The sequence below is a fragment of the Podarcis melisellensis genome, assembly GCF_964234715.1.
Source record: "Podarcis melisellensis genome assembly, chromosome: 5".
Classification (NCBI taxonomy): Eukaryota; Metazoa; Chordata; class Lepidosauria; order Squamata; family Lacertidae; genus Podarcis; species Podarcis melisellensis.
In genome coordinates, this window is record NC_138537.1 from 82691497 (window position 1) to 82719177 (window position 27681).

Below are 27681 nucleotides of genomic sequence, written 5' to 3' on the forward strand. Positions count from 1 at the left end.
GCTTTGCAAAATTGTGCATATTCGGTAAAATGGCATACAAAATGTGCTTATTAGGAGAAATTCACACATCACAGACTGATGCAGAAATGTGGAAAGCTGAATTTAACATTAGTCAAATTAGAAATTGAGTGAAATCAAAATTCAGATTCACCCATGCCTACTTAGAAGATATTTCTGTGATCAAAGGTGTCCCCCAAGTGTTCTGCTCTGATTGTGAAAATTCCACCCAACTGTACCAGTCATACTGAAGCTTCATGTGGCATTGTTTTTACTTGATTGAGGGCTTGCACATACAGTGGTACCTCGGGATGCAAATGGGTTCCGTTCTGGAGCCCCGTTCGCATTCCGAACGGAACGCAAGACGCGATAGCACCTCTGCGTGTGCGCGGGTCGTGTTTTGCCACTTCCATGAATGCGCATGATGTCATTTTGACCATCTGTGCATGTGCGAGTGGAGAAACCCAGAAGTAACAGACTCCGTTACTTCCGTGTCGCCGCAGAGCGCAGCCTGAAAGCGCTCAACCTGAAGAGTATTTATCCCGAGCTATGACTGTACTCAAGGATGATAGCATGGAGAAAATTCAGTAGCGAAACACAAAATGTGAGCAGGTCTATAACGACATCTGTGAATTGATCCTAGTTAAAAACAAACAAACAAAAAGAAACAGGCCTCTCAGTCTGGAAGAGTCAAATGGGGAGGGGGGCAGGATATCATGTGTGTTGCCCTGAGGTATTTGAGCAAAGGGAAAGATAAAAATGTTTTAAAAGTGTAAAACAATGATCTGTGATGACCCATTCATTCAGAGTCATCACTCGATATTGCAGGAACAGAGTAATAATGGACATTTGTCTGAGAAGGCACTTAAAGTGATGAAATAGTCTTCAATTGATTTAAATCAATCCCAGCTATTTATGCAACATGAGCTTTACTTTTTAAAGGGTATATACACTCCCTTCTATTATTCTTTCCAAAATTTTGTTCATAAAAGTATTACTTTTTTGTGTAAAACACCCAGTGCTATGCCAAACAAAATTAAAGACCAAAAGTAATTTGTTTTAACAACAAATATATTTTAAACTCTTGGGTTAAATTTTATTTTGCCACAGAATACAATATGCGATTTGTGCTGTCCTTTGTCCCTATGATTCCTTGTTGATTTTTCCTCTTTTGTGTGTGTAATGCTGTTTGTTTCTATTAAAATCAATAAAAATACAAAAAGGGGGGAGAGAGTGTGAGAAACAATTATTCATCATCCACTTAGAGAAAGATCAATAAACTACATTAAAAATTCAGCTGGAAATATTTAAATATTATGGGCACAATCCAGAGGGAACTTCTCGTGCTCAAGCCCCTTTAAAATGAACAGGAGCTGCACAAAGGTTCTACCACACAGAGCTCATTTTAATGCAGCTTGTACAGGAATGCTTTCCACTGACTGTGGCCCAGTTTTAATTACTTTCACTTGTTTCTTGCATGTTCCTCAAAGTTGTGGACACTTAGTAACATGGCCCACAGGTCAATCCTATACATGTCTGCTCAGTTAAAGGGGGATCACTCCCAGGTAAGCAACTATAGGATTAAAGCCTTAAAAATAGATACACATGAAGCTGTCTTAGTTAGACCCCTTGATTCGTCTAGCCCTGTATTATCTTTGATGACCACCAAGGACTCTCCATGGCTACAGGTTGGAGACCAGCCCAGCTTATCTACTAGGGAATCTTTGTAAGCAGAGCAGAAGATTGAACTTGGGACCTTCTGCATTTAAACCATGTGTCTCTTCCTGAACAAAATACAACCTCATGGCCTAACAAGCCAACACCAACCTCAGAATAAAGATCTTATAATGTTTCAGGAAGTTTTCAAAGGCTGGTCACGCTCCCCACCCCCCTTGTATGTGTTTGATTGTATTAATGTATTTTGATTTGTTCTTAGCAGTTTCCAGTTTTCTTCCCCGAAATAAAAGTGGGAAAAATTAAAATATATATAAATAAGTACCCATGCTGGTTCCCCACCCAGCATCCTGGCTGCTGACACTGGCCTGAGGAGCAGCCATGTGTTCAGAAAGCACACATGGTTTCGCCTCCAAATGTTATTGGAGTATTGTGGTCATGGGAAAGTGGCAAGCACATCCTTTCCAGTAACATATGAACCATGCTTCAACATTTGCCTCAGAAGTATGCAAATGGTTTGGACATGTTATCAGTGAATACCAACTTGACTATGAAAACTGATTCCCCGCCCCTCTTTCTTATCCTAACAAATTTATGATATTTCCACCCCTACCATCCCACTGATAAACAATGATGAGTTTCTCCCTCTCCATGGTACTTCCATGGATAATTCAGAACAGGTGTGCAGAGACTGCCGTATTATCACACATACGTACGTACGTGTGTGTCTGTGTGTGCGCGCATATCTTTGCTCTAGGCTCTGGGAATGAAGCCCAGCAGAAGGCAACAGAGAAATGAATTACATCTCTCTTCGTGTTATTTGAATTTCATGGTGTATACCGTGTGGGAAAATGGCTAGCATCCCTCAGAAAACCACAACAGGGTGACTCCATAGGGAGATTAAGTCATTACACTGTTTCAGTGATTACGGCACGGCTGCTTAAACGGCAATGCAAATTGGAAAACACTTCCCTGTTAACATTCATTGTAGGGAGATGGAAGCCTAGTGTTTCTATTGATGCTCTGTTTAATCAAATCTTATCTCCATTTTCATCACACTGTAAAGTGCCAGTATCTGTCAGAGCCCAATCAAGCACCAAGTACCGCTAACATGTTTTGCTTCGGAATAAAGGCATTTAAACAGATTGTAGAATTGTTTTAAAGTTCTCAATAAACTGAACAAGATACAAGACTTAGAAAGGAGGGAGGATGCCTTAGTCTCACAGATTTTTCAGTTCATCAATGGCCCACCCATACTGGAGTGTGATGTGGCTCTAAAGCTGCTTGTGTCTCCATTGTTTGTTTGAATGCATATTTATTTAATAAAATGCATACTCTGCTTGATTGTACAAAACCTCAAAGCAGTTTACAAAAAGATAAAACAATAAAATTGAGGGGGGGGGGGAATCACAGCCATACTTTAAAACAAAAACGAAAACACTAAAACATGCACACAGCTCACGTCCATAGGATTTGAAAGCAAATGAAATTATTCAGTAATATAATGGTCTTGGTTACATATAATACTAAGCATGAACGAGCAAGTATACTGATGGTGGAGCAAAGAGTGCAATGGGTTCATTTCTTTCCCTAGGCCTGCTAAAAAGAACTATGTCATGGTTTAGTTTAGTGCTACTGGAGAACCCAAGTATGTGGTTTCTTCTCCTTTAAAGAACAAACCTTGGCTACAGTGCTTGGGATATTTGGAGTGAGAAAAACCATGAGTCCTGGTTCACATGCAATCCTAGGCTAAACCATGGCTTAGCTCCTTATAATGTGGCAGCAGTAGAATCAGAGGAGGAGCGGAGCAGCCATGATTTTTGCTCCATGCAACAGCATGCTTGCTTGTTTACACTAAGCCACAGGTTGATTTGTGTAGGGCTTGCCATCCTTTTTGGCCCTGTTTATGCAATTGCAAACTGGAGAAACCACTGCGGGCACCACACACACTACAACCAAGTTCACACCATAACCTCATCTGAAGGTGACAATGTAATGCTTCTTTTAGTGGGGGGAGAGTGAAAGAGAAATGAGCACCATATTGGTGACCCCAGCTTAGTGTTACATTTGAACCAGGCCAACTTTGCATGTGGCAACGTCATTAAGAAAAAGGGTTATAGTTGTTACTGAATTTAAACCTAAGACAAAATTTCAACTGAAATTTGAATTTGCTTTTGAGAAAAATCCCCCAAACTCCCATGTAAGCAAAAGCAGCACCGATAACATTTCAAAAATTTCTCAGAAGGCAACCTGGGTACTTATAGCTGGATCCCAAGCCAGAACCTGCATGTTTTCCCATTGGCACTTACTCATATAAAGTGATTGAGAATCTCCTTCAGGTAATCAAACAACTAACTTAGCCGTCCAAGTACTGGGAGGACAAAACATTTTTTTTTTGCTTTCTGCATTGCAATGAACAGATGCAAACAAAACCAGGAAAGAATGTAGATGGACTACTGCATTGCTTTAAAATTACCCAAGAAAGACACTAAGGATGTATTACATTTGCCAAGAGAAAGAACGAGTTGTGTTATGAATTGCCAGCATTGGCAAACAGTACAAGATGATGGAGCACATATATTCTATATTATATTGACTGGGGGTGGGAGTGGCTTTAGGTCAGTACTCTACCCTTTAGTTCTACTCATGATACATTCTGCAAGGGCTGGATAAGCAAGCCTTTCTCCTGGCAACAATACACAGTCGTGGAAGGAAGGCCTGCTTCCAGAATTTCAGGCATAAATGCATAGCTATAAAGGATGGGATGCCATCACTTCCTATTGCAAACTGTTGGCTATGGTAAAGGAGCAAGCCCATTAGCTCTCTCTGCTTTGGCCAGCTAATGGTTGCCTTCATGCTATCATTACAGAAACAACATTTTGACTGCCCTGAATTTATTGCCCTGAAGGTTTCTTCCAAGAGTGGTTTATAATTTGTTGAAGCCAGGATGTCTCATGAAATTAGATATATTCAGACACAGCAGAAAGTGATACAGGAACACACTTCAGTGGTTGGCTGCCCAAGAGCTCAAGCCTTCAGGTTAACTTACATAGGCTGATGAAGAAAAACATGTGGCTGTCACAGATGAACAAAACTTTCATCTCTAAAACCCTGGAGGCATGCCAAAACCAGGTGGATGAGGAAATTGGGGATGGGAGGAAGTATATCCCCAATGGTAGATACTGGTGTAACCTTTTGTCAATAGAAAAATCAACCAATGCCACCTGCAAAATAATGTGTTTTACATTTACCTGCTGTAATGCTCTCCACCATTATACTTAGGTAAGATAGGTCAACAATAGTCTGTTACTCCAAGTCTGGGATGAATATTGGCTGACTGAAATCTTAGTAGAATTTAGAGCAGCATCATATATGTCTAACATGTTCTAGAATAACCTCAGTTTTGGCAAATGCATCTAACAGCTGGAGAGAGACACCTCCTTTTGCCCATGGTAGTATTCCCTCTAGATCAGATGTTGTAAGACAAGGGAGTCTCAGAAAACTACTAAGATCTCCATAAAGTGACATTTTTAAGAATCCAGAAGCCACAAACCCCCAGTCTTAAGTTCTTTTTTAATAACTCTTAGACCTATTTATATATGCTTCACCCCTCTTGAAAACTATATACGATGCACAATCCCATCAACAAAGCCTCTCTCAGGGAGGCAGCGTAATCACGATGCCACAGTGGCCATTCTCTCTCTCCTTTAGGGAGGCAGCATCATCATGAGGTCACAGTAGCTTTATTCACTCCTTCATGGAGGCAGCATCATCATGAGGTCACAGTGGCTTTTCTCCCTCTTTCAGGGAGACATCATCATCACGAGGTCACAGTGGCTTTTCTCTCTCCTTCCAGGAGGCCGCACCATCATGAGGTCACAGTGGCCACCCTCTCTCCTTTGCTTTTGGGACTCTACACTTTTCTTTCCTGTTGTGGCTACTGCTGCTGCCTCCATAGTTTGTTCCCACATCCGTCCATTTATGTGTAAAGGATTCTACCTATGCAATTTCTCTTCCATATATGTTTTCAGAATATAGAAGCCATGCATGTTTCAAGGGGCTGTGTACCATGTGTATTTTGTAAGTACACATGGAAGAAGAAGAAGAAGAAGAAGAAGAAGAAGAAGAAGAAGAAGAAGAAGAAGAAGAAGAAGAAGAGTAGCAGCAGTAGTAGTAGTCTGGACTTGATATCCTGCCTTTCACTCCCCGTAAGGAGTCTCAAAGCGGCTAACAATCTCCTTTCCCTTCCTCCCCCACAACAAACACTCTGTGAGTTGAGTGAGGCTGAGAGACTTCAGAGAAGTGTGACTAGCCCAAGGTCACCCAGCAGCTGCATGTGGAGGAGCAGAGACGCGAACCCGGTTCACCAGATTAGGAGTCTACCGCTCTTAACCACTACACCATGCTGGAAAATACAGCGGTACCTCGGGTTACATAAGCTTCAGGTTACAGATGCTTCAGGTTACAGACTCTGCTAACCCGGAAATAGTACCTCGGGTTAAGAACTTTGCTTCAGGATGAGAACAGAAATCGTGTTCTGGCGGCACGGTGGCAGCGGGAGGCCCTGTTGGCTAAAGTGGTGTTTCAGGTTAAGAACAGTTTCAGGTTAAGAACGGACTTCTGGAATGAATTAAATTCTTAACCTGAGGTACCACTGTAAACCATATGGGTGGAAACAGTCACTATGTAAGCAACTGCGGAGGAGGTGGTAGTTGTGCAAGCCAAAGTGCATGTGCAAAGGGCTGGGACAGATTGTCAGAGGCAAGCTACAGTGGCATTGCCATTCTGCCACCCTATTTGTAGGTAGCAAAATCATTGGTTGGATGGGAACATTTTGGGATGGACACAAAATTCATTGTTGCTCTCAAACTGCCCCCTGGAGTTCTTCCAGGTGACTACCATTTCCTCCAAAAGCCCTCTGACACAAATGCTACATGATGATGTAGTGCTGCTCTGAAAAGAGCTTCTGGAGTAACAGGACATCCCTCCCCCCTCCCCCAAAGATTACATCATCATGCAGCATTATGCTAGTGGGCAGTGCCGGATTTAAATATAAGCTTAACAAGCTATAGCTTAGGGCCCCACTCTCTTGGGGCTCCACAAAAAAAATTAAAGGGGAAAAAAACTGGATGTACATTTCCAAAATATAAGATAAGTTCAGCAATTACTTTTATAAAATACATATTTTGTTATGTGCAAATGCATTTAGATACCTATTAGGTTCATAAATTACCATATAGCATATATTCAACACAAAAACAGCGACAATTTGTTGTTGACAAAGGACAGCTGGACATATAAAGGGCCCCATTATCTTCAGTAGCTTAGGGCCACATCAGACCTAAATCCGGCCCTGCTAGTGGGCTCTGGAAGACAAAGTGGCTCTGGGGTGACAACGGTGAATTTCAACCACTCCTAAATCTCATCCCTAATGTTCTATACAAGGAACATTCACATCAGTATTAGATTGCACTATTATATATATCATGCTGGCAGTGCCTGACACACTACTAAAATGTGCATCTTAGTAAGGAACCCAAAGTTCACAATTACCTGGTTCAGATTGTAAATTTTGCCACCTTGCAATACTTGACTGACATCTGAATTGAGGGCCATGTATCTACAGTTTGGAATGCTAAACAAGCTTCTGTTCATGTATGGTCTGCTTTAGGTATGGCACTTAAACATCAGCTGCTTGGCAGCTCCATGCATGGAATTCCTCCACTCTCACCCCAACCTCAGATTTAAATGAAACCCTCACTAATTGCTGTGAAAGTGAACTGTTTGAAATAGACAGATGTGTGTGCTTCCTCACTGGTTCTTAAGCTAGGCAAGCAGTTGCAAAACGGCGGTATCCATGGATGCTATAAGTTCAAGCACTTGTTTATTTAAATGTTTATACCCTGCCTTCCTGCCTGAAAGGGCCACAGGGAAACAAAATGGCCTTTATTGTGTGCTGCAATGCCAGTAAGGAGAAGATCCACTGGGTCTCTTGAGGCAGGGATCACCACAAGCCACAAATGTAAAAGCCTTGTCCCGGGACTCCTCTGTGAATGGGCAAATTCAATGTGGGGAAAGGTAGTCCATTAAATATTCTGATCCCAACCATTATTATTATTGTTATTATTAATAATAATAATATTTTTTCCTGCCCTCCCCAGCCGAAGCCAGGCTCAGTGCGGCTAACAACAATAAAACAAATAAAACATTCTATAAATAAATAAAAAATACAACATTCTGAAATCATTTCATTATAAAATTAATTCAAATCAAATTAATGACAACCATTGGGCTAGAGTTCTGTGAAGATTGCCAAAGGAGGGAGTCAGGCTGTGCCCTGCCCAAAGGCCTGGTGGAACAGCTCTGTCTTGCAGGCCCTGCGGAAAGAGGTCAAGTCCCACGTTAAGAGCTTTGAATTAAGCTCAGGAAACAAACGAACAAACTGGAAGCCAGTGCAGACTGAATGGGCTGTAGCTCAAACCCTTTCAGCAGCATTTGCACCAGCTGAAGTACAAGCAAGGCACCAGCAGCATGCATGCACCAACACTAGGAATCAAGAGAATTCTGGGATGGTAGGGACGATGGAAGTTTTCTCTAAGAACTCATCAAGCAAGTTCAGAAACACGGACAATTACTAGTTGAGCTGGTGGGGGTATGTGTTTCACATCTATAATATATTCTTGTTGAAGAGTATTATTTTAAAATAGATTGCAGATTTGAAAGGTTTGTGTCTCCTCCCATATATTATAAAAGACAGGTACTTTTCCATTTTGCTTAACAAAGTTTCTGTGAAACTAGAAAGTCTGCACACATTTTCATCTGTATAAATTGGTCCAATAAAGATGTCATGCACCCAAGTCCATACTACTTGATTACAATTGGCAATTTATAAAAACAGCATAAAAGAATCCCTAAAAGGTACAGTAAGTCTTTACAATCATTCACGTAAGATAATGGATTCCATTTCGAAAGTAAAAATAAAGAACTGAAATAAGATCTCTGGATATTTTATTGTTCTCCTTGTGCATTAATGGTGTAGTTTAATATTTCCTGCACTTATCGATGGAACCTTGCATCTTCGAAATATAGGAAAGTTTAAACTCATGATTTCCTTTAATATCTCAAATTAGTTGGCTACCATTGCTTTATGGGGATTATTAATGCATCTGTTCTTGGCATTTTGCCCTACACCATTTGTCTTTGAGATCTTGCTCCAAATTCAATTTTTGCTGGATTTTAGTTACATAAAACTTCCAAAGAGCATTAACTCTTATTCTTCTTATAGGTTCCTGTTTCGGCATACAAAGGGCTTTGAAAAATGCACCCCTATTCATCAAACGACATACTTAATTTTAAATCCTGCTGGATGTAAGCACATCTTAAATTATTTAGTCATATGGTGGTAGTGGCCAGTTTCCATAAGTTACATACTGTTGGGATGTTATGGGAAAGTCTTTCAGTTACTCATAAATGATGCAGAACTACACTGCCAAATTGTTGTGTGTCCGAATGCACATTTGGGGTAAATTTCAATATCCAATTGTATAAATTTAAATTGCTAAGCTACCATTGCCAATGAAAATTCATTAGTCATATTTTTATTATTATTTAATAAAAACCCTCAGAATCTTCTAAGCACTAACTTCCATTTTTTCCCTACAAAATCCCATTGTTTTCCCTCCAGGATGACCTACATGTGCTTTCCCATCAACCCTTTGAGGTAGATGATGTCTTTCACCCACCAAGATCATATAGTTAGCTGCATGGCTTAATTGGGTTTGAATCTAGCTCTCCCTGATCCAAGTCCAAAACTTAGCATTAAATTCTAACTGTTACCATCATGATACCTCATGATGACTTTACCACAACAAAAACCAATCGTTGGATCCTACTTTGCTGACTGAAATATATTCCAGAATGGTACATTTGTGAGTCTTCTGAATCTCGCTTCCATCTTTTGTGTCATGCTTCAGCTCTGCTCAGTTCTGTGCCACATCTAGTCCTGGACTAGCTGCTGGCAGAATGGAGTGTCTTTCCCTATAGCAGCTGTGTGACATACTGCCTTGGCTTATAAGTGCAGTGCATCATAATTGGTTGTTAGGAACACATTCTCTCTCTCTCTCTCTCTCTCTCTCTCTCTCTCTCTCTCTCTCTCTCTCTCTCTCTCTCTCTCTCTCTCCCCCCCCCCCCAAGCCTTCTTTGGGCACATGCAAAAGGGATGTTGTTGAACATTTTTCTTCTTGTCTGCGCCTGGTTCTGCAGTATATGCTCAGTCCCTCACGGATCGCCCAATGAAGCCTTTTATTAGAGGTTCTAGAATCTTTAACAATCAGAATCATGGATGATACACTTCTCTTATGAGCCAAGCCGTGATGTCACACAGGTACTTCAGGGAAGGAAAACTCCACTCAGCAATAGGAAGAAGTGAACAGAGATGGAACATAACATGAAAGATGGAGACAAGCCTTTGGAAGACAAAATCTGTCGTTATGAAAGCTTCTCAGCAACGTGTAGCCTCCAGATTGGCCAGTCCTGGGGTGAAGAATAGAAGCCTGGCCTTCTGCTCAACAGAGCACTATCTTCTAATTGCTACACTCCAGTTTTACTAGCTCAAGCCATTATCAGGGGCCAAGTGTTGGAACCCACACTCCACGGTGCTGCTTCCCCAGCTGTCCCCAACAGTGAATTTGCACAGAGGTAAGTATCATAGAACTCTATCCTGTACATTGATTGTAGGCACAAAGAACCCATAGTTCAACTTTAATGGATGGTTCAAAGAGGTGAAATAACTGTCTTGGGGAGGAGGGAATCCCTCTACCATAAAACAAAGCAGGAACAACATTCCTTCCAGATGTGCAATAAGAAGTGAAAGTCACAGTATTCCCTAAGGATGTAAGAATGCTTAGAATTTCAAAGACCAATGCCAAGGAACGCCGCCAGATTCACTCCACAAAAATGTTTGATGAATTACCACCACGAGCACTGACTTTGCAGATAAATGACTATGAGTAGACTACTTTTATGCCTCAGTGGAGGGGGATAAATTTCCCTTTTGTTTGAGAAGGGGAATGTTGTTGGCAATTCCTCTTTTCACCAAACTTAAAACACATTATTAGAATTTGTAGCATTCTAAATGCAATTTGAGGATATTTAAACAGCTTTAGATAAACAAAATGTATCATGACTTGTCCACTCTCTTGGGCTTGGAGCAGTAAATTACAAACAAAACAAAACTTATGCTTTCCTTGCCTGTGTGAGAAAATTCAATATTTTAAACTGGGAATCCCCAGAACCTAAGGTTAAGATTTAAGAAGTGAATTCAGGGGCCCTGCTCTCTTCAGGGTGTCTCGGGACTTCAGAAGGCCACAAATAACACAGAAGACCGTAAGAGGGGTGTACAACTGTGATTGGTAGGCAAGATGAAAACGAAGACCTTTTATTTCAGTCCTTGCCTAGTCAACCAAGCAGTATCATCTGCCTGCTACTTCCATCCATAGCTCAAGTTTCAGCAACTGATCTCATGGACCCTGGGGCTGGAGAACAGGGCTGTGAACAGCTTAAAATGTAGCCACGTTATGCTTTTTCTCAGTTCAGATCTAAGGTGGCTGGAAAAACACAGTATTTCATAAGGAACAACAGGATAGATATGGACTATAGCTAACGTGTGTATACTACTTCCCAAACCAGTGGTAAAGTGCACTGGATACAGAGTAAACAGGAGTGTGTACATAGCTTAGGTGCATCTAGACTCATGAATAATTCCCCACAGCCCTGACATGGCTCTAATATCCAGTAAATGAATTCCATACAAAAAACAAACAAACCCAAACAATATATGTTTTCTTAAATCCTCCAAAGGCCGAAATGCTTTTGTTAAAGATGTTTGCTGGACATTCAGAAGTGCTTACCTAGTTGTGCGAAAAGAATCCTCCTCTAAAACCTGCATGTGACTTGGAGGCCACCTTCCTCTGTGTTACGACTACTAATATATGGATCAAATAGTGCCCTCTATACTACTAATGTCCAATGGATTTGTTTTGGAGAAACAGAAGAGCCAGGAGCATAAAGAACAGAGGCATTAGATGCATGTGCAGCCCAACAAAGAGCATGTTGTCCCAAGGGCTGCTCAATCCATCACACACTGTAGTTTGGGTAGCATGTGCACCTGCCTGCCAGCTCTTCTCTTTCTCCTTGCAGTAGTGGTGCATGGGAGCATAAATGTACAGGATCGTCAGGGGCTGCACAGAGGGAGCCCATGTGCATCATGGGATGCAGTAGATGCTTTAAGCCACAGCCTCTGGGAATGAGAAGCACACATGTGGAGACATGGAACAAATGGCTCTTACCCATGTGGCAAAAAAGTACTCAGAAAAGCAGCAGTTACATTGTTTTGCCTACATGTGATTAAGAAAAAAATATGCTTGTATATTACACTCAGCAGAGATTACAAGATGACCACAGCTACCTCAGCTCTAAAGTATCTCCAACCCATAACTGATCAGTGTGTGGAGAATTGCCTCAAACTGGGAAGCAGACTCTTTAATGATGCCTGCCCCTTATTCCCTTTGTGAATATTTTCTGGAACCCTAAACCCCTTCAAAACAAATGAAAGTTTATGTTTAAGAAATTCTCTTGGCAAAACCTGCATATGCTTATTACCACATTTCTTAACTGGCACAAAATCCAAGCAAAGTCTTGAGGTGCAAATGATATGCAGTCTATTTAACATCATGGCTATTTATTTTTATGGGCTCTCATTATTGCTCTTTACCCTAAATTATAGGTACATTCCTAGCTGCAGTTTCTCTGCTCTGCAAACTCCACAGTGCTTTCTTATTTAATTTCAAAATCATCCTTAATACCTAATTAGTCAAAAATGCAGTGCCACATATCCAAATGCTTAGAATGAAATGAAGAGACCATACTGGATTTCCTACCCCCCTACCACAAATTGGGGCTCACTAAGGTCCTAATTCAGCTCTAGAGTAAATGCAAACTGCAAAATAGCCTCAATCTATTTTGTCAAACTCCTGATTGACTAAAAAAACAGAATTCAAGATGGGGCTATGCAAACTCGTGAGCCATCTTGACTCTTATTTGTTGGCATAAGCTGAGGCAATAAACAGGTTTAGACATCACCCTAATAGTTTCCTGTGCATTATTCGCTTTCTTCTAAGTAAGTTAGGGTTGCCATATTTCAAAAAGTAAAAACCAGGACACCCCGAAAGTTGTTGAGCTTTTTGTACAAAAACACCAAAACACCACAATTTTTCGATTGACTTGCCTAAGATCCAGGACAAAGTGGTAACCTTTCAGAAATTCCCCCCGGATGTCAATTCCACATTTGAAAGTCCAGTACAATGGTACCTCGGGTTACAGACACTTCAGGTTACAGATGCTTCAGGTTGCAGACTCAGCTAACCCAGAAATAGTACCTCGGGTTAAGAACTTTGCTTCAGGATGAGAACAGAAATCGCGCAGCAGTGGCGCGGTGGCAGCTGGAGGCCCCATTAGCTAAAGTGGTGCTTCAGGTTAACAACAGTTTCAGGTTAAGAACGGACCTCCGGAACGAATTAAGTACTTAACCCAGCGTACTACGGTTCCCGCTCATGCCACATGTGCATGCGCATGGCATCAGAGAACGATTCACAATCCTTTAGAGGATTTGCAGGTGTTACCTGAGGTCGCTGCAGGTTGTAAGATTAAAAATTGTGGAAGTGCCATTAATTGTGACACTTGCAAGCAGGCAAAGGTGAGAGGGTGCAGTTACCCAAAGGTGGAACGGGTTGCCACCAAACCTTTTGAGCTGGTACACCTAGATCTGTCCAATCCTGTCAGGGAACAGAGTCTAGGGGGGGCCAGGTATCTGCTGACTTTTCTGGATGATTTTTCGCAGAATTCCTGGAGTCATGGTCTCAGATCCAAGAGGATGCAGCACAACTGATCAGGAGCTGGATTGAGGGGGTGGAACTAAGGTTCTCCACCAGAGTGCAAGCGATCATCAGTGACAGAAATGCTAAGTACACTGGTTCTGCTTTGCAGAAGTTCTTTCACGAGAAAGGGATACGTCACACAGTTACTTCACCCAATCAGAGGGGGGTGGCAGAGCTGAGGAGTGGAGCTCTGGTTCAGGCAGCACAGGTGATGCTTACAGAGTCTGGGTTACCTCCAAAGTTTTGGCTGGAGGCGGCTAGAGCTGCATGCTTCACCTGGAATAGGACCTACAATTCGCTGGTAGGTGACACTCCGTTTTCTCTGTTGAATGGCCGCAAACCCCAGGTTCACTTTCTGCGCAGGTTTGGGTCTCCTGCGGCTATCCCTGTGCCTGAGGCTTTGCGAGGGCCAGATGGAGCCAAGTTCCAGAAAATGATCTTCTGTGGGTATGAGCCAGAAGCCCGTGCATGGCGGTTTGCTTACCCTTCAGGTGATCAGAGTAAGGTGCTGATCAGTAAACACGCTGCGTTCTGTGAGGAGGATGTAAAGACAAAGTCTCCTGTCAGGCATGATGTTCTCTCAGAATGTCTCTCTGATCCAGAAGACAGTTCTGATGAGGCGGAAGAAGGGGCTGAGGCTGCTGATGACGACCAGGTCACTGACCAGGGTCAGGAGCAGGATGTGGCATCTCCACAAGTTGTTAAGAGAGTGCCCAAAAGTGAGCCTAGTTCTCCTGTGAGTGTAATGGAGAGGATTCGAAGACGCTTTAAGTCAGAAGGAGAATCCCATGATGCAGAGGACACACCTGCTAATCAAAGTGAGTCAGAGGAAACACCTGAGTTTGTGCCTAGGCGAAGCAGTCGCACAACTAAAGGTATCCCACCAGAGAGGTACCAGGCCACAGGTGCGTGGGTAAGTTTCGCACAGTGCGATTCTGAGAGTTGTGAGGTGATTCCACAAATGCCAAACAGGTTTGCCAAGGGAGGGCACAAAGCATTGGGGAAGGAATTGATCTCACAGAGTTTTGCTGAGGATGTTCCACAGGTGCAGTCGGAATCCAACGCAAGGGGGGGTGTGAGTGTTCAGAACTTAAACGGTTAAGGGTTCTGAGTGTGCGTCACATTCCGACGTCAGACGTAAGCCGGGAGGAGACAGAAGCTTTTAGAAGCTAAGGAGGAGGAGTTTTTTCCTGTACTTTCACTTCTCTCTGTGTATCTGTGAGAGAGAGACATGGCTGCTAGCAGCCCAGGAGAATCTGAGAAATGCTGAGCTGTAAATATTCTGCTGCAATAAAGGCTGATAAAGAAATAAGCACACTAACGCTTCGTGTGTTTGGATGGTTTTGAAGCAACAGTTGTTCCGCTGTGTTACTCTGCAAACTTGCGGCTGCCGGAGGAGGACCTGAGCAGAGGTCGCGACGGAAGAGTGCCGGACAGCCATAGAAGGAGTTGCGCTTAATTGGGGCCGTAAATCAATTAAGCCTAATTATTCTCAGAGGTACCACTGTAATGTCTGGGAAAATCCAGATGTATGGCAGCCCTAAAGTAAGTAGTGGGCTGTCATTACATAAAGAACATACTTTTGCACCCTGCTGGATCAGACCAAAGGCCTACCCAGTTTAGTATTCTGTTCTCACACTGACCACCCAGATGTCTATGGGAAGCCTACAATCAGGACATGAGCAAAATAGCTTTCTCCTGCAGATTGCCCCTCAGCTGCTGGTATTCAGTGGCAGAACACTGCAATAATTGAGGTAGTACATGGCCATTGATAGCCTTACTCTCCATGAATTTGTCTAATCCCATTTTAAACCTGTCCAAGTTGATGGTCATCACCACTTCCTGTGGAATTCCATAGTTTAACTATCCGCTGCATGAAGAGCCAAGATTAAGATTAAGCCATCAAAAGTGGCTATGTGGTGATTGTTATGTACTGAGGTTCTCACCCTGGGCCAGCAGGGGGATACTGTAGATAGTTTTCACTCAGGTCCACATATGCAAATAAGGGATTGAAAGTGACGTTCAGTGATTGGATAGTTACAGAAAGTGGTTACTGTTGCGTTGTAGTGGAGCTCTATATAAGCAGGCTGGCTGAACCCTTCAGTTCAGTTCTGTTCTGGCCTGTGAATAAACAAGAGCTGTTTGAAGAATCGCTGTGTTGTCTGATATGTTCACCCACAACTTAACACTGATATCACAATGCTAAATCAGAGCAAGGTCACTGCTTCCTGCTATCATTCTAAAAGGCAGCTTGTTTGGAGGCACCCTTCCCGCAAAACTGAAAACAACAACAACGCGATATATTTGTACACTTTCCCACAGAACATTGCCCCTTCATGCAAAGGGATGGGGAAGGAGATACAGCTCACCCACCTGTGAAGTTTCACGGGTCTTTTAACTACTTTGTAATATCTTTTAAAAAGCATCTTTGCCTACAAACTGGCATGTTTAAATACCACAATTCATATTTTATTATGGATTATGTGCTGAACTAGTTCTGTCAAGTTTACAACTGAATGTCATAATTTTGAGCAAAATCTAAGCACATGCATCTTTTTCTCCTCCATGGAAACAGTTTGACACACATGCCTATATCTCCTGTCACAGGAAATATCTATGAATATTCTGATAAACAGCCATTATGTTGCAGCACTTTTGAGCTATAACAAGCTTGAAAAAAGAAATGACAGAACATCATAAACAATCGTGCAAAGCTTAATTGTTTTTTTAAAGAACTCTGCAAAAGTTTAATATGGACAATCTGAGCTTAAGCAAAAATGGAGGGAAAGGAAGAGTGAAACTTGCACTGATTTCACACTTGCACTGATTCCACATTATCTCTCATACGGTCATTGTATTTTGGAATGAGTCTGATAGAAAGCCAGTGTTGCAAAGCTGGAGAAAAGAGTCTAACAATATCTAATATTGACTCCTCAACAAGGGAGTTTCATTAGCCTAGCTCAAGCCTTGGGATGCAAGAAGCCGAGTTCTAAGTCACTTTTGCTTGAGTTTTAAAGTTTGTGCCGTATTGTTGTGATGATGTTTCATGATACTTCTTGTCCTTTTATGCATATGTTGTAAGCCACTTTGAGACTGAGGAATGGGAAGCAAAACATACATTTGTGAATGAATGAATGAATGAATATTTTATTTCACTGATCTTCTATAGATAACCTTTCCGAAACCATCAGCATAACAACATTCTACACTTCCAAGAGCCTCATCCAACTCCTGCTGCCATTCACTAAAGTCCCTCCCTTTTACCTCTCTGTGATTCCTCAACACCTATCTCCACTTTGTTCCCACAAATATCCCATTTATTTCCAGACAGCAAATTCACACAATTGCCCGTGTTCCTGCATTACGAATGATTTCTGCAATCACTCCTATGGGGATGGCCACATGGAGGCAACCTTGGGGATGGGTCCACAACATTTCCCATTCCTGGTCCACTGTGCAAACAGCATCTAGCTGTAGGTGTTGTTGTTGTTTCTTTTTAAATGCATCTTGTCATTTGGTGGGGATAACAACTTGGAGAGCAACTAGCTCTAATGTCCAATTTACTGTGATGAGCTGCATGGGTGTACAAGGGAGAAGCAGGACTCAAATAAGGCACTAAGCTTGAACACCTGGATTTTCAGACACCCAAGGTGCACATGGAACATTAAAGCCCTGTTGGATCTGTTATCCGATTGGCCAAACAAGCCCACAGGAAGCCCACAAACAGCTTTTGAGTACAAGAGTACTCTCCCCACTTGTGATGCATAACAACTGGTATTCAGAGGCAGACTGCTCCAAAAGTAGAGGCAAAGCATATACATGGTGGCTAATAGCCATTGATAGCCTTGTCCTCTGTGAATTTGCCCAATCCCCCTTTAAAGCCTCCAAGCTTGTGGCCATCACTACATCACTCCATAGTACTTCCTGTCCTGAATCTTCCAACATTCAGTTTCATTGGATGAACCCATGTTACAGTCTGACAAAGTCCGCATCATGCACAATTTTATACAACATTATCATGCACCCTCTACCCTTCCTCGCCTTTTCTCTAAACAACCTCGCTTCACAGGGGAGTTGATCCAATTCCATGACTATTTTGGTTGTCTTTTCTGAACTTTTTCCAACTCTGAATTAACTGCAGATTAACTTTCTTTGTAAGAGTCCTCTTTAAAAACTGAAATTTTAATGCTGTTCACAAACCGCCCCGTAACTCATTACAAAATGGGGTAACTTGGAAATTGGCACAGACATGTCTCCATACAGTGTGAACTAGGGCCCCAAAACTGATTGAGCTGAACAAAGCGGGGGGGGGGGGAGAGATAGAGGCTGCTGCTCACAGGTTTATTTTGGGCTTTTTTTTAAATATAAAAGTGCTGCTTCATACAACCAACCAGTGGGCTGCTGTCAATCCCAGGTAGGAATTACACTGCTAGGATAATGTATGAAATAAGCCTATGACAGACTCATGAATTGTTAAGTTATTGTTACTTGTTTTTGTATTACAGGATTTTGGGGTAGATATTAGATACATTAGCTCCTGGTGGAACAATTCTCTGTGGATTTGTATAATATCACAGCTATGAATTCTACAGGTTAAATATGTGCAGTAGTACAGAAGTACTTTTCTTTGAAATAAAATCATTTCCCTCTCTCATTTTTCATCTGGAACTGTTAAAAACAAGCTATTTGTTTCCCTTTTTCACATACTTGAGTTAGCCTAAAATTCAAAGAACAATTCAGAACTGTTTCATTCACCTTCACATTCGCTGTGTGGATTCACAATTTTCATGGGGGTGGGATTATAGGCTACTACCAAGCTGCTTAATGGGTTGCTCCACATCCAGGGTTACCAGGACACACACAAACTACCAAGGAAATGTTGTGGCATGAAGCCTCTAGAAAAGGGGAACCTTGAAATAGATACAAAGGACTTTGTCTCTTACTAGTGAACTTAACAGCTGTCATGGACTTACTTGCATTCCATCTAGAAGAGAACCTTAAGGACAAGGGTGTGGAACAACACTTCTACATAAAGATGTATGTGCATTCTAAATGTTGTGCTCTGAATGTTTAGAACGACTTAAGTTTTCTTTTAAGACTGAGCAAGTACCATCATGGAACTGATGGAGCATGGGATTTTTTGATGTACCACGCACAACTGCAGATATCCTAAATGGGGTGTAAATGTTTTAAACAAACAAACAAAGGTAGGTCCCCTTCCACATTCTCGCCGCTCCTTAAACAAAACAGATGGAAGCTTTTCTGTACCTTTGGGCTGGGTGGACAATACAGCTATGTACCTGTTTCTTTTATGTAATAAATGTATCAGAGAAAACGGTGTTTCTTTCATTAATGCTGTGGTTTAAAAACAAAAGGCATTGTGAAGTGGACACTAAACAAAAACCCAGATATTGTTTTTTCCCTAAATGAAATTCTCGGCTCTGGAACTGAGCATTATGCAGGTTTTGGAGAGTATGTATAATGATCTCCATTTGGCTTCATTGAAGTTTCCCACATTATATTTCTTATCCTTGGCAGATCCTATTTCTTACGTCAGTCATTAGGCTGCACTAAATTGCCCTTGACTGAACCTGATGATCAGATGGGTGCCATATTTCTCTCTCTTCTTTTTTAAAACTCTTAATGCAAATTCCTATTGTTGCTCCATCCAATCCTCTAGCACTTATAAATATTTCTATTTAAAGGTAAAGGGACTCCTGACAGTTAAGTCCAGTCGCGAACGACTATGGGGTTGCGGCGCTCATCTCGCTTTACTGGCCAAGGGAGCCGACATTTGTCTGCAGACAGTTTTTCTGGGTCATGTGGCCACCATGACTAAGCCACTTCTGGCAAAGCCAGAGCAGCACTCAGAAACACCATTTACCTTCCTGCCGGAGCGGTACCTATTTATCTGCTTGCACTGCATGCTTTCTAACTGCTAGGTTGGCAGGAGCTGAGACCGAACAATGGGAGCTCACCCCGTCGCGGGGCCTCGAACCACCGACCTTCCGATCAGCAAGTCCAAGTGGCACAGTGGTTTAAACCACAGCGCCACTCATGTCCCATCCTTAATTCAGGTAAAGCTAAATATTTAATTTAACTTCCAAATTTGCATGCAAAAAAAAATGCAAGTTGAGGAATTTGAGATTTTTTTTTTTGAGTTTTCTGTTTGAAAGTTCAAGTTAAGCTTTATGTACAAGATTTGAAAGGTTAACACTAAAACATTTGGATCACTCTTCATCAAACACAGACTACCTCTCAAAAATCGTATTGGATTTTGGACTTTCAACATTGATAGCATTAAATGTCAAAATTCTTGAGAGAGTGCAAAATGTATGCATACTTCTGTCTCAGCTTCACTTCCACCTCAAAGTGCCCTGCTTCTGCATCAACTACAAAGCAATGAAATAAATCTCTTCTTGTTCATCCCCATCATTGCATGAACCTCAGAAGGGAACAGTTTTCATAGTAGCTGGATCTTGTTCAGTTTTCTTGGTTTATCCTGCTAATTATACAAGGTGGATAAAAACTACAAAATCTCTTTAACTCGAGAAGTAACTCTAGCATTCTTGAGTTTCAAAACAGAGAGCTTAAACAACTAATATACGGATTCTTCCCCCTAGTGCTCACTAATGTGACGGAAAGTGTCTGTTTTCCCTAGTGGCACGTAAGTACTAAAATTGCACTGCATTGCATTTTGCTCTCAGCAGGCAGCAAAGTGCAGAGTCAATGAGTTATTTTCCATCCTTTCTTTCAGGTTTCTCCTGCCATGGGCTAGGGGTGGGGGTGCAGAGAATGAGGGTCTCAAGCGATTCCTCAAACCTGGCAGATACTTAAGAACCACCCCTGAGTTTAAAAACACTCTAAAAGATACCAATATCACCAGTTGTGCAAGAAAACTGTGCTTCATTACAACGTCAATAGAGGCTTATTTTCACACAAAATCAATACTATCTGCAGCTCTCAAACTTCATAAGATGACATTTCTTGAGAGTAACAAGAAGGGATCAAGTCCCCCCACCCCACCCGCTACTTCTGCAGTTTGTGGAAGTAAACTATCATTCTCCAGCAGAAAATAAGGGTCTCTTTCTTGGCTTTTTTTTTTTTTGTGTGTGTGTTTCTTTCAGAACAGACAATTTGAGCACTCCTACCTACTACAGAAAGCATGAAACCAAGCAGTGGCGTAGCGTGGGTTGTCAGCACCCGGGGCAAGGCAAGTAATTTGCGCCCCCTAACCCGTGGATTTGTGCCCCCAACCCCCAGATGTTGCGCCTGGTGCGGCTGGCCCCCCTGCACCCCCCACGCTACGCCACTGAAACCAAGGGAGAATTGTCAGGGCCACTGGCCACAATCAATCCTGCTGTCTAACACAGCAAAATGCACAGGATGGGGGAAAAGAAAAAGATGAAAGATGCTTTGGAGGAAACTTTGATAAGCAAATGCATCATTAGATCATGAATACAACAATTTATATCGCATAACATGTAAGCAAGACTCCACAACCACTCACTTTCTAGTATGGTGTAGTGGTTAAGAGCGGTAGTCTCGTAATCTAGGGAACCGGGTTGGTGTCTCCGCTCCTCCACATGCAGCTGCTGGGTGACCTTGGGCCAGTCATACTTCTTTGAAGTCTCTCAGCCCCACTCACGCCACAGAGTGCTTGTTGTGGGGGAGGAAGGGAAAGGAGAATGTTAGCCGGGATATCAAATCCAAAACTCTTCTTCTTCTCTATTAGAGGAGAATCAGAGATACCTATCCCTCTCCAAAGACAGAAACAGAAACACACACACACACACACACACACACACCATGAAATGAATAACCTCTTTTGCCTTTTTGGAAGAAATGGCCACAGACTCAGGAATAGGGTTGCCAAGCTGCCCAGACTAGTATTGTAATGCAGTGTATTTAATCTACATTTAAAGTGGGACCTGCAACTAGAGGTGAATGGATTAGCTTTTCTCTAGTCCACATCTAGTTTTACATGCGCTCAGTCATATATTCATTCTAACCCATTTTTTGTGGATTAAAAAAATGCACAGAAAATGTATTTAATTTGTACACATTTCACATACATTCCTCATTCAAAATACTCATTTTAAAAATGCTATCCCCTATAAAATGTGCATTTTTCTACAATGTACACCTTTGGTGCCATTTTCTTTTTTTACCGAAACTGCACCGTAAAATTTGGAGAAGTGCGTAGTCTGCACTTCTGCCACATATACAAGTCTAGGACCAACCAATTAGGTAGGTTTGTTTTAAAACGTAGGCTAAATAAAAAATTCCTCTACCTCTACCTGTAACAAAATGTACAGCATAGAATACCCCTCCAGCCACTCCATTCCAGTCCACTCCCAAACAGCCTCTCGCCATTCCATGCACACTGAGCATGCTCAGTCCCTAGGGCTTCGCCATTCCATGCCACCCTGCCCTTTTTTGTGATGTTTTTGGGTCACTTCCTGGCTCAGCATGATGTGTATATCCGGTCACGTACATACTGAACCCACCTAAATGGGCGGGTTGCCTGTATCTCTTGTTAGTGGACAGTGCTCTCTTGACTACATAAAGATAGGCATTCTAAGGACTCAGGTAGATTGGTAAAGAAAAAGTGATTTATATGCCTTGTAGATGCGATATAACATTGTGCCACCAGATGGCACTGTAGAGTCCTGTTTTTGCCTACTGGATTTCCCTGTTTAAATTTACAACGCATTTAACTGAAACACTTCTTTGATGTGTCTAGATCCAGCCTAAGAAGGTACTATGTAATAAATGTCACTCAATTACAATCATGGGGTGCCTATCCAGACCTATAACTTCTGCTACCTGCACTCACTCACTAAACCACCTCTCAGATATTTACTTGTCTTCCTAGTCTCTAACTGTTCCTGACTCAGCTTATTTCACTACACTAACTCAACTTACCCACAGACTCTATCCCAATTCACTCCCACTCCAACCAACCACCCAACTCCCAACAAACTCCCCTTTGCCCCTCCCAGAGCTGGTTTTATACTCTGACTCCACCCCCTAGGTTCTGATTGGGTAACCTGTTTAACTATTTCACCTCCAGCACTCTCATATGTTAATGTCACACCTGTATCTCTGCCAAGTTCATTGTGTTCAATTCAGAAATCACGCCCAACCATGGTTTGTGCTAATCACAATTTATAATGCAAAGATGATTGACGCTTCCAAGTATACAATAGTCTCTCTTCATTTTATCTCAATACACCATTTGATACATTCATTCCTATCTCTATGGTACAGAATCTTACAGAATATCTTGAGGCAGAATCTTAGCTGTAATCATGGCTTGACCATACACACGGGACACCAAAGCATAGTGCAAATCATGGTTTGCAAAAGCACATAAAACAATAGTTTTACTTAAAACCATAATTTCCAGCTGTTTGTCAATTTAAACATCACACCAAACAATAGTTAAGGTTCCTTAATCAGTTGTGTAGACCCCTCTGGGAGAAGATTGGTATTGAACTTGACCTAAGTTAGAATTTTCTGCAGTAGAAGCTTTATGTTCTAAAAATGAGCTTTCCCCCTTCATTCCTGGGTACAAATGTAATTCCTGTGTGCACACATGCATGCATGCATGCATGTCCACACACAAACAAAAAACAACACACCATTAGAAGTTGCTGTCAAGAAATCACGAGCAATATTTATTGTAACAGCTGTCTTTGACCTTTGAGGATGGATATTCAGATTCTAGGAATTATGCCAGTCAGGTGTGAATTTTTTGTGTGATTTTGTATAATCTTGTTATTTAATTCACACACATGTACACGCGCACACAGAGCCTTTGGGTGGGTGTAGAAATGGAATCTGAATCTAGGTGGAAATCAGCTTTTGATGTTAGCTGGATTCTAGGAATAAAAGTTGCCCACAAATGACAATCAGGAATAAAAAATAAAGAGGCTAGGAAACTGGTCCTGTGGATTAATAATCCCAATCTTCCATTAAAGATTAAATTTATGTGCATCCATGCTCCTTCACTTAAGTATAGAACCACTGTCCACTGAGAGAGTCAACTTTAGAACAAACATCCAGAGACAGACTCCGGGGAATGTCCATGCTTTTAAAAATATTTCAGTCCCAACTTCTCCTCCTCTTTTTTGTTTTTCAAAAATCACCAACCTGATCATGCAGTTATTTTATAGCATCATTGGAACAAATACACAAACATCTGGAATCATGGGGTATATTTAATTTTAAAGGGTTCATTTGGCTGAAATGGTAAAATCATGAAAAATTGCCTGTCTACAAGCTTTGAAAAACCAGATGATGAAGCTGTTTGGCTACAGACATTTACAGTCAATTGAAATTTATTGAGGTGCACACCTGCTACAGTCTCCCTACACACTCATATAACACCCATCAGCCTTAATGATTAATTTTTTTGTGTACTAACTGCAGCTATTGTTTCAGTAAAAGGTACAGATTGCTCACCAGAGTTTAATTCCATGTATAGAGGCATGCTGTGGTTACTTAAGACTCCCCTATATGACGGCTGTTCTTGGAAAGAAAGACTAGCTTAGCCTAAATATTCTCAAACTGAGTGTTACTGAACAACCCCACTATTAGTCAAGAGACATTTTTAGCATAAGGTTACCATGCGTCCCCATTTCCCGGGGACAGTCCCTGAATTTACAAAGCAGACCCCATACAGAATCCATTGTAGTTGAAAAGTGTCGCTGGATTCATTGAAAAAAAAATCTCGTAATCTTATTTTAGCAACCCTGCAGATGTTGTTGTACCCCAGTTTCCATCAGCCCCAGCCAGCATGGGTAACAGCCAGGGATGATGGGAGTTGTAGTCCTGGAACAACTGGTCAAAGGTTCTAAAATATGATTATTCACTAAGAGTTGCTCACCCCTGTTTCAGAGCCTCTCCAAGAATTAACAATATGAACCAAGAGCAGCAGCAAAAAATTCTGAAAGGGCAAGGAACAATCCACACCCCCACTCTACACACACTGAGAACGCTGTGGTCTAAATCACCGAGCCTAGGGCTTGCCGATCAGAAGATCGGCAGTTCGAATCCCCGCGACAGGGTGCGCTCCCGTTGCTTGGTCCCAGCTCCTGCCAACCTAGCGGTTCGAAAGCATGTCAAAGTGCAAGTAGATAAATAGGTACCGATCTGGCGGGAAAGTAAATGGTGTTTCCATGCACTGCTCTGGTTTTGCCAGAAAATGCTTAGTCATGGTGGCTATATGACCCAGAAAAACTGTCTGCGGACAAACGTTGGCTCCCTCGGCCAGTAAAGCAAGATGAGCACTGAAACCCCAAAGTTGTTCACAACTGGACTTAACTGTCAGGGGTCCTTTACTTTACTTTAGCAATGGTTCACTACATAAAGTGAATGAATTATGGTCCTTACTGGCAATCACCCAAACTTGGAGAGACTCATCTCACTTCAGGACAGACCAGTCATGGGGGAATCAGAGTGGGTGAGTGCTGTTGAATTCATCTCCTGCTTTGGGGCTTTGAATGGTATGCCACCATGAGAAGCAGAATGATGGACTAAATGGGCCTTTGGCTTGATCCAGAAGGGCTCTTATACATGTGTGGACTAATAGCAAAATTACCATCTGAAGTGACATTCCTTACAGCATGTTTTGCCCTGTATCCAGTGTGAGGCTTCCAAAAATCCACTTTCAACCAACAAAAGTGAAAACACCAAAAAGATTAAGGTGGGAAGGCATGGCATCTCTTTTTGTTCCAATGCATCTTTTGACTTGACCAAAAGATTGATTTCCAACCTTTCCCTTCCTTGCCAATGCTGTTTATTTAGCTTTGCAACTCATGTGATGAACTCATGCTAGAGGCAGCTTTCTGATTTAATATGCCTTTCTCATGGTCTAGACACTTCCCCCACTCTTCTTCATCAGCAGGGCTACACAACAGTGACAGCGTCCTGAGCCTCTATGGCCGTCAGAAAGGGTTTCAAGAGGCCTAAAATGTTTTCCAAAATACACCTGAAACCATTATGTTCTGCATTGTTTCACTTGGTGCCATTTAAAAACAACAACAACAACAACAACAACAACAACAACAACAACAACAACAACAACAAAACACAGTGTTGTTCTTGCTGGCTATTTTGATCCAGGAAAAGTAGAGAGCACAGGATCAATATGGCATCATATTGATCATGACACCATGCATATTGATCATGACACCATGCAGCCTTTCAGATGTGACTACATGGTGGCACCAATTTTAGGAGCACATAGGAATGAGTGAAATGCTTCTTGCTTTCATTCTGAATGTGAAAATCCTTTCATAATCTGCCTGGAACTGTCACCAAAAAGGTACATATTTCACCAGAAGAGGAGAGGGTGGTGTTTGTTTGTTTGTTTGTTTGTTTGTTTGCTAACTGCACTCACTTATGTCACCTCAACTTGAAACCTTACCCACTAAACTTCTGCAGCATGGAAGAAATCCTGCAAGTCAGTCTCTAATCTAAACATGTCGTATGAATTAAGACCTAGAAGAAGGTACTAACTCTAGCAAACCGCTTCAAGAACCTTGGCCTTCCTGTGTCTTTCATAGATAGTAACATGTGTTCACCTCTTTCCCATATAATAGATAAGACACTGGAGTCATGAGCAGAGGGGAAATTCCTGTAAAAACTCAGGGGCTTTCCCAGTCTCACTTCTGTGTTGAGTGAGATAAGAAGCAAAACATGTCAAGTTCCTGCACTTCCCCACAAACTTATAACAATCCTATAACAATCCACTGCAATAATGGAGAGTGGCAATACGAGAATGGGCCTCTTCTGCGGTAGCTTCCCGTTTATAGAATGCCCACCCCAGGGTGGCTCGCCTGGTACTGTCATTACATATCTTTAGGCGCCAGGCAAAAACGTTTCTCTATAACCAGGCCTTTGGCTGATTAAACAATCTATGGCCTTTTAAATGTGTTGTGGGAGGTGGGGTATTGGTTTGCTCTTGTATTTTTTGTTCTCATTTTGTATTTTTGATAATAATTTGCAACTCCTGCTTTTTCCTGCTGCTGTACCTAGTCCTGCAACACGTCTGTATACCACTAAATATAACTGTAAATCTTGCCATCTCCCACTACTTTATCAAATTGCTCTCACACCTTAATCCTAATCTTTTGTTAGCATTGCGTTCATTTTATGGCAGTATGCACAATCTTGCACACTTAATTGTAAGTCTCAGGAAAGGTCCATTAACTTGCTTGGCAAGCGAATGCGGATCGTCTCTTCCTTTTCTCAAAATGTCAAGACTCATGGCTGAAATTCAGGAAGGTAGATGACTTCACCAATTGAAAGCATTTTCCCACTTCAAATCTATTAACTGGTTTTCTTTCCCGAGTGCCTAAAGAAACATTTCATCCAAGCTCTCAGCAAAGCCTCTGAGAGAGTTTATGTACAATTCTGAGCTCGTTCACCCATCCCTCATTCCACATGACTTCCTGCTCCCATCATTATTATACACAAGGCAGTGGTACATTTCTATGCCAAAGTTTTAACAGCCTACAGTATCCTGATAGGAATCCAACATTCCTTTGAAGCACAGACGAGAAATTGTTGAGCTTAGAAAGTGACAGCAACATGAATTCAGTGACCCAGATAAATGTATGTTTTGAACCATATTAAGTCAAGGGTCAGAATCAAAACTAACAGCAATGTATTAAACATTCAGTAACATCTGTGTGGTTCCTAGAAAAATGCAGGCACAGAAAACGACTTACACCATTGTTGTACAAGTAAAGGAAGCTCAGTTAAAGCTGGGTTCAAGCTAACAATTCATTCTGAGCAAAGCATACTTACTACACGATATGCAATATACGGCCAGGTGACTCAGCAGGAAAAGAAGAGAGAGGGAGGTGTGAATTGACTGGATTTCATAAGTCACCTAGTTTTTAACTAGCCCTTTTCTGCCTCCAGGTAAAATTCTTGTTTTCAGATACTTATATGCTTTGTTATGTTTGGAGTGGCCTAATTTTGCTAAGGAAGTAATTCATAGAGGCTCATGTGACTGCCAAGCTGAAAGTTTGCACTAGATTTATCATTGGCTTATACTGTA

The 27681-nt window shown here is 41.8% G+C and overlaps 1 protein-coding gene and 2 long non-coding RNA genes across 3 annotated transcripts in view; 1 reads left to right on the plus strand and 2 right to left on the minus strand.

The window, feature by feature from the left end:
* Nucleotides 1-27681, minus strand: part of LRMDA (leucine rich melanocyte differentiation associated) — a 733109-nt gene that overhangs the window by 91050 nt on the left and 614378 nt on the right.
* LOC309371307 lies at nt 1051-5392 on the minus strand. Its single transcript, XR_014169034.1, has 2 exons — nt 4923-5392; nt 1051-1192 (listed from the first exon to the last, which is right to left on the minus strand). It is a non-coding gene; the product is annotated as an uncharacterized lncRNA (long non-coding RNA).
* On the plus strand, nt 10086-27619 carry LOC309371299. The gene is made up of 3 exons (XR_014169027.1): nt 10086-10368; nt 24964-25074; nt 27543-27619. It is a non-coding gene; the product is annotated as an uncharacterized lncRNA (long non-coding RNA).